Raw genomic sequence first — 7,739 nt, 5'->3', positions numbered from 1 at the left:
GTAAAGGTGAAATAAGTAGGGGTAGGGACGTTAACCACCTAGGAACATCCTCCCTTATACGGCACCTGCAGCGCGTTCATAAAAAGTTACTGTCAAGTTCAGAAACTTTGGCTAAGACCGTAAGCAGTCCAGGGACACCTAAATCCCTTTTTCCTGTTTTATCCAAGGAATCGGTGGATGAGGAGGATGAGGACGACATCTTGCCTCTGTAGAGCCAGTTTGTGCAGGGACACATTAATTGCCAGCTTGTTTTGTGGGGGCCCAAACGAACCTATCATTTCAGCCACAGTCATGTGGCAGACCCTGGCGCTGAAATGATTGGTTTGTTAAAGTGTGCATGTCCTATTTATACAACATAAGGGTGAGTGGGAGGGCCCAAGGAAAATTCCATCTTGCACCTCTTTTTTTTCTTTGCAGTATGTACTGTTTGGGGCCTAGTTTTTCAAACTGCCATCCTGTCTGCCACTGCAGTGTCACTCCTAGATGGGCCACGTGTTTGTGCTGCCCACTCGTGTCGCTTAGCATAGTCATCCAGCTACCTCAGTGCAATCTTTTGGCCATAAAAACAATATTGTGAGGTGTGAGGTGTTCAGAATAGATTGGAAATGAGTGGAAATGAAGGTTATTGAGGTTAATAATTGCATAGGAGCAGAAAAACCCACAAATTCTGTGATTTTAGCTGTTTTTATGCTTTTTTTCAAAAAAATACAGATCCAAAACACAAAACCCAGAACAGAACACGGAAGGGTGGTTTTGGCAAAACCAATCCAGATCCAAAACACGAAGAAAGATCCAGATCCAAAACCAAAACACGAAACACGAAAAGTGGCCGGTGCACACCCCTAGTTCTAATAGTGTGTCACACTAATACACCTATCTACATTAATAATAGCCCTAACTCACTGGCCTAACAAACTGTGTGTGGTGTAACACAATCTGCAAATGCAACAATTGTTAACTGTGCTACATCAATCTACTCTGCACAGCACAACAATCCATAAACATAGTAAGGACAGATTTATACAATTCCCAGATAACCACAGACCAATAACCTCAGTGCTGCCCTTTTAATCCTGCCTAACTAGAGCTGGCCAGCTCCTCTTCTAGACTGGGAAACACTCGTGGCAGCTCTCTACGGGGTATCAATGAGCTGGGCCATGCCTACACACAAGATACACCAGGGGGTGAGAGCCGCAGAACTTACAGCACCCACCTATCCAAATGAAATTTCAGTGACCTGGGACCTACTGCCCAGTCACTCTCAAGGGCTCAGGGCCTAATGCCCAGGGTCTTTTTGGTGGCTCATGCATTTACGCCTGTCTACTACAGGGCACAAAGGGACTTGGGCCTAACGCCCAGTCTCCTTTATATGTTGCCTCAGGCCTATGGGCATACCTAATGGAGGGGCTCACTCTCAGTGATCTGGGTCTAGTTCCCAGATCCACTGTATTGATGCCTCAGGCCTATGGGCCTGCGTGCCTGAGGGACACAAATAGTGACCCAGGCCTAGTACCCGGGTCACCTTAGCAGCATGGGCCTACTGCCTGCCTATCAGTGGCATATGTTGGTGACCTGGGCTTAATGCCCAGGCCACTCACACTTAACTGTGGCAATTACAATCTATAGGGCCTAATGCCCTCTATGGAGCCCTGGGCCTAGTAATCGCTTATATGCCCACAGACCTATTGCCTAAATTTACCCCACGGGCCTAGTGCCTTATACCTGGTGGTCTAGGGAGGGGTTAATAAATACAGGTGGCACAAGGCCGCCTACCAGTATGTTGGGAGAGGCTGAAGTGGGGAGCTTTGTTAGCTCTTTAGCATTCCAACACTGCAGCACTTCTCCGGTCCTCAACTTCTTTCTTCTGGATGCGGAGAAGAAGAGGCGGTGGCGCTGGCCAGGATGGATCAGTGCCGCCGCCTCTTCTTCTCCACGTCCAGCCACCGTTGTTCATCTTCTTTGTTGACAGTGGAGTCTTCTGGCCTCTTCTGCGGCCGCCGGAACACTTGCCGGGGCTCTGTTCTTCCAGTCTTCGGGAAGGCTTCTACCTCTTCACCCCCGGACTGATCATTCCCTTTCAGTGCATTCTAATATAAGACACCGTGAGTGGACGGGGCTATGACGTGGCACGCCGTGACTGCCTGCTATTGGCTGCTGGACCGCGAGCAATGATTGGCTCGTGGCCAGAGCCAAACACCCGCTACGCCCGCTGCTGCATCAAGGCTACTGGGTGGCGAGCTTCAGTCAGCTTGCCCCGGGGTCAGGCCTCACCCGCCGCCACTGTTTACCCGGCGCTGGGAGCAGAAACAGCATCCCAGCGCCGGCTGCCGATGTGTCCCACCGGGTACACATCTCCTGAAGCTCTGCCGGTGCTAGGATCAGACACTTGATCCTAGCATGGCTTTCCACAATAACGGTGGAACTGTTCCTTGGGTGGTGATCCTGGGAGCCGCTGTGTTTCTCCCCTGTTTGTCCTCACCACTCTTTCTCTGCTTATCCACTCTTCCCTTCTGTGTCTAGTCCATACCCCCATTCTTAGTCCAGCTATTTCCTATACTAGTTAACCCTTTTTTTCACATTTTTCTCCTCTCTGTGTTTTAATTATATATTTGGCTAACCACTGAAGTTGCAGAGGATGTTTCTGTATTTACATTCTTACAACTTTCAGTCAATCTTGGTGATATTTATTGTTTAGGATAACTTGGTTCTCCAGTAGGAACTGTTTGTCTTTTTCTTTACTAATTCCAGTGACTTGAGATCATACTTTTTACTAATCAGTGGCGTAACTAGGGGGGGTCGGGCGGGGCACATGCCCTGGGTGCCGTTGGACCAGCGGCTCGGGGAGGGGGGTCCACCACCACCCACAGTCCAGGACACTGAAACAAACACCCGGTGACTGTGTTTCTGTTTTAGCAGCCAATGAGAGTCAGACAACTCCCGCAGTGGGTGATGGTATAGACGTCACAACATCTCTCCAATAGTGCTGAGCGGGAGGACAGAGGAGTGGATGGCGGCGGGTGCAGGAGCGGGAATCAGGTAAGTATTGTTTTTTGGGGTTGTTTGTGTCTTTGTGCTATATATGTAAGGGGCACTGCATAGGGGGAACCACTACTGGGAGCACTGTATAAGGGGCACTGCATAGGGGGGACCACTACTGGAGTCACTTTATAAGGGGCACTACTGGGGGCACTGTATAGAGGGGACCACTACTGGGGGCTTTGTATAAGGGGCACTGCATAGGGGGGACCACTACTGGGGGCACTATATAAGTGGCACTATTGGGGTCACTGTATAATTGGCACTACTACAGGGGGCACTGCATGAAGGGCACTACTACAGGAGGCACTGCATAAGGGCACCTCTACTGGGGACATTGCATAAGGGGCACTAATACAGTGTGCATTGCAAGAGGGGCACTACTACTGGGGGCATTAAGGTACATATGGAATGGAAAGGAATGTTCCCAGAGTGACGGGAAACTGTGGTGTGTCATGTTGACATACCCCATTTTTCAGTGGCCACACCCCTTGTGGTATGTGGACACACCCGTTTTTTTGATGTGCGGCAAAGGCACGCACATACTTTGGAGTCCCAGGCAAGTTAAAACAAGGACCCCTCTCCTAATACCCTAGTTACCCCACTGTTACTAATAGCCAGTATATTTTGTTGTTGTATACATTTAAGTTTAACATAGTTATTTGAAATAAGGGCGCATCTATCGTTTGCTTTATATTGAATACATTGTATTTTTCTCACTGTAAATTGTGTTTCACTGCCACCTGGTGGAGACTTGACTATATTACACCAGTCATTTATATCTTGCTAGAAATATTTTTGCCTCACTTGTAATTTAACAATTCTCAGTCTGTATTAGTGTGTTTGCAACCTATGGCACATTTATCTCGTTGTGGCCTCCTAATGATGACTCAACAACCACCATAGTTGTCAGTTTTGTTGATGTCATCATTTTAACGGTGGTATCTCTTTATTTAGTGTACAGTACTCTAGACTAGTACTGTGCTACGTACTCTCCATTTAGTACATACAATCATTGAATGTTACAACTCTGTAATCTATATTTCCTTATGGGGATAATGTTTATGGGGTCTATTCACATGTTTATATAGCTTCATTCTACACCCCTGCTCAGGTGCTATTTCATATTTCCCGAATTACACAGGTGATTTTTATTTTATATTCTCAGGGCATGGATAGGTATATTGACAAAAATATGCCTCCTAAACAATCTAATTCTCTTCCAATAAAGCAGGGAAAGCTAGGGCGTCCTCCCAAAGTACTCACTCACCCTCCCCAACACGCTCTGATCCGGGTACCTCAGACTTTCCTGGGGAAAAACAACGCCCTTAACCGCTAAAGAGATTTCTGACTTTATGAAGCCTCTTATGGATAAGAGATTGATTACCTCCAGACACGATTAGACGCAGGTCTTGCCCAGATTGACTCCCACAGCATTAGAATCTAGGGTCAGTGATGCAGAGGACCGGATACAAACATGCCAAACAGGGGTGGCTACTCATGATAGGCTAACACAGCAACTTCAAGAAAAGATAGACGTTTTAGAAAATAGGTCCCGACGAAACAATTTAAACTTTGTGGGGATACCCGAGTCTATAACAGGACCTAATCTAACTTCCTTCCTTACCATTGAGATCTCCCACATTAAGAGGGCCCAAAGGATTAGGGCTGAGCATGAAGACGCTCGTCAGAGATCCGGCCACGTGATTGCACGCTACTTAGATTATAGAACCTGTGTATCGCAGATCCTGGGAGTTAGTGGTCGATGTGCACAGTCTTCTAGTCTTTCAGGACTTTTCTGCTGTGGTAACTCAAAAACGTAAAGAATTTTCTCAGGTGTGCTTGTTTCTTCACAACTAAAATATTAGATTTGCTATGTTGTACCCAGAGAAGTTGCAGGTTGTAGAAAATGCTCTCAGCTGTGTTTCATGGATGTAAGTGCAAAATCACACTTCATGACCAATAGACCACCACCATGCTTCCCAAACAGATGAGACATTTGTCATTTCCATTCTATCATTAGAAATAAGTAGGGACTACTCCCCTGGGCGGGGTTCCATTTATATTGATCTTCTCCACTGGTTAAATCCCCGTTACGTATATAATCATTATGTTCTTTTTTGTTTATGTTTTATGTGCACACATCTAGACCTAGCTGAAGCCCACTATCATTTTGGTTCATAAGGAAAAATTAGAAAATGATGTTAAGAGGTATTGTGATTATTTTCCACAACTTTTTATTGTGGCTGCAGTTCCACTTGTTGTTTACATGTTCATCTTTTCTATTGATCTTGTTACTGTGGTGGATAGCTACCACTTAGGATAAGGAACCTGGTGGGAGATTGCTGACCCTCTATGTGGAATATGGTGGTAAAGAATTCTCATGCAATATGTCTTCCCTTGGTTGAGGGGGGGTGTGAGTAATCATGTCATCTCTTATTGCCACTTCTACTTATCCTCTCCCTCCTAAGCCCTTGCAAATAATATCCTGGAATGTCGGTGGTCTGAATACACCCATAAAGCGTAAAAGGATTGTGACTCGTTTTGCAATATTTAAAGGGATTAAATGGCAACCAACATATTCCTGGGTTACGATAGACGTACAGGCTTTGTATACTTGCATTGAGCAGGACAAAGGAATCAATGCATGTAGGAAAGTCCTAGAAAAGGACGAATCCATTAGTCCCCTTCATCGAGAGTTTTTATGTGACTTGATATCTTTTATTCTTACTCACAATTATTTTAAATTTTTGGATGTTTTTTACCAACAGATATGTGGCACGGCTATGGGCACTATTTTTGCCCCTAGCTTTGCAAACATTTTTATGGGGCATTGGGAAGACAACCACATATACAAGAACAACCCATTTCATAAAAATATTGTATTATACAAGAGATATATTGACGACATTTTAATCATCTGGGAAGGTTCTGAGGAACTTTTTAATAAATTTTTAACATATATTGCAACCAATGATTTTAATTTGAAGTTCACGTCCCATTTTAGTAATATATCGGTGGAATTTTTAGATCTGGTTTTATCATATGCTAATGATGAGATCATTACGAATAACTATATTAAAAAGGTTGACACTAATAGTTATTTACATTTTAAAAGTGGACATCTTAAAAGATGGAAAACCAACATCCCTTATTCTCAGTTCTATAGAATCAAGCGCAATTGTACGAGAGAACAAGACTGTGATGAACAAATTCAAGTCTACACGGAGAGATTTCTAAGCAAAGGTTACCCCATTGAATTGTTATCACAGGCAGCAGAGAAAACGAAAGACTTGCCAAGGGATGACTTGCTGAATTATAGAAACAAAGATCGGGGAAAGAAAAAAGACTGTGTGCCTTTTGTGACCACCTACAATGGACACAAGAACAAAATTAGAAGCTCTTTACAGAAACACTGGCATATCTTGCTCATGGACCCAGTCCTGAAAGAGATCCTCCCCTCAAGGCCTGATATAATCTACAAGAAAAATAAGAACCTAAAGGACATTCTAGCACCTAGTATGATTAAAAGTAGGACATCTCAAACCAACGAAATCCTCCCCAAGTGTTTAGGTTGCTATAAGTGTGGACATTGTAATGTCTGTAAATATATCCACCCACGAAGGAAAGTATTTCACAACTTTAATGGTTCAAAGGAATTTAAAATCAAGAACTATATGAACTGCAATACCATCTCCACCATTTACCTTTTGGAGTGTAAATGTGGTTTAAAATACGTGGGACCATTAAAATTGCGAATTCAAGAACATGTTCGAAATATCAGGAACAAGGTTGAGGGACATGCGGTGTCCAAACATTTTTCTGTCTATCATGATTCCAACCCGGAGGACTTAACTTTTAAAGCAATAGAGCATGTTAAATTAGGAGAGAGAGGGGGTGATCTAGGGAACAAATTATCAAGAAGAGAAATGTTCTGGATCTTCGAGTTAAATACCATGGCTCCACAAGGATTTAATGAGAGTTACAAGATTGCTCCATTCTTGTAAGAGACAAGGCGGTAGTTGTGTATGTTAATAAGAACCTACAACCAAACCATTGTGTATATGCCCAATCTCGTCCGATCTTGGAAGCTAAGCATATATGGGCTTGGCCAGTACTGGGATGGGAGACCTCCTGGGAATACCAGGTGTTGTAGTGTTCATACATACTTACAACAGGGCGTAAGATAGCCACTGGGTCTCTGAATGGTTTTAACTCTCTACCTTGGTTCCGTGGTTACTCATGAATTTTATCCACCCCCTCCTCTGTCTTTTAATAATTCATTTATTCATAAATTATCTAGTTTTAAAATTATTTTCTAAGTTTTTAGTAAGACCCTTGCTTGTCTTTTACTACTATTTTTTAATCAGCCAGTGTTTTCTTATGTTCTTCTTTTTTTTTTTTTTCCTTCATTAATATTATTTTTAACCAGTTAGTGATTTGTACCATGTCGTCAATTTTATTATATTCCAAATTACACTATTATTTTTCTATTACTCCATCTTCCTTTTTGCCATTTAGAACTCGATGCTGTATTCTTAAAACCTGCTGCTAGATTTGAGGCTTATTGTTTTACAATGCCACCTGCACTTTATGCTTATCCAATTGGTGTATCCATTAACATTAACAGTTTGGGCTAAGATACCCTTTCTCAAAATGGCGCTTTTAAGTGTCTAAAAATTACTGAGTTTTTTTTTGCTTCC

At 43.3% G+C, this 7,739-nt stretch overlaps 1 pseudogene; it reads left to right on the top strand.

Annotated features, from left to right (window-relative positions):
* The first annotated feature begins 7,076 nt into the window (after positions 1–7,076).
* LOC148525623 (5S ribosomal RNA) lies at positions 7,077–7,195 on the top strand (annotated as a pseudogene).
* Positions 7,196–7,739: the final 544 nt, after the last annotated feature.

The sequence above is a fragment of the Taudactylus pleione genome, unplaced genomic scaffold (genome assembly GCF_031769625.1).
Source record: "Taudactylus pleione unplaced genomic scaffold, aTauple2 ptg000102l, whole genome shotgun sequence".
NCBI classification, from domain to species: Eukaryota; Metazoa; Chordata; class Amphibia; order Anura; family Myobatrachidae; genus Taudactylus; species Taudactylus pleione.
This window is presented reverse-complemented; position numbering and strand designations above follow the sequence as displayed.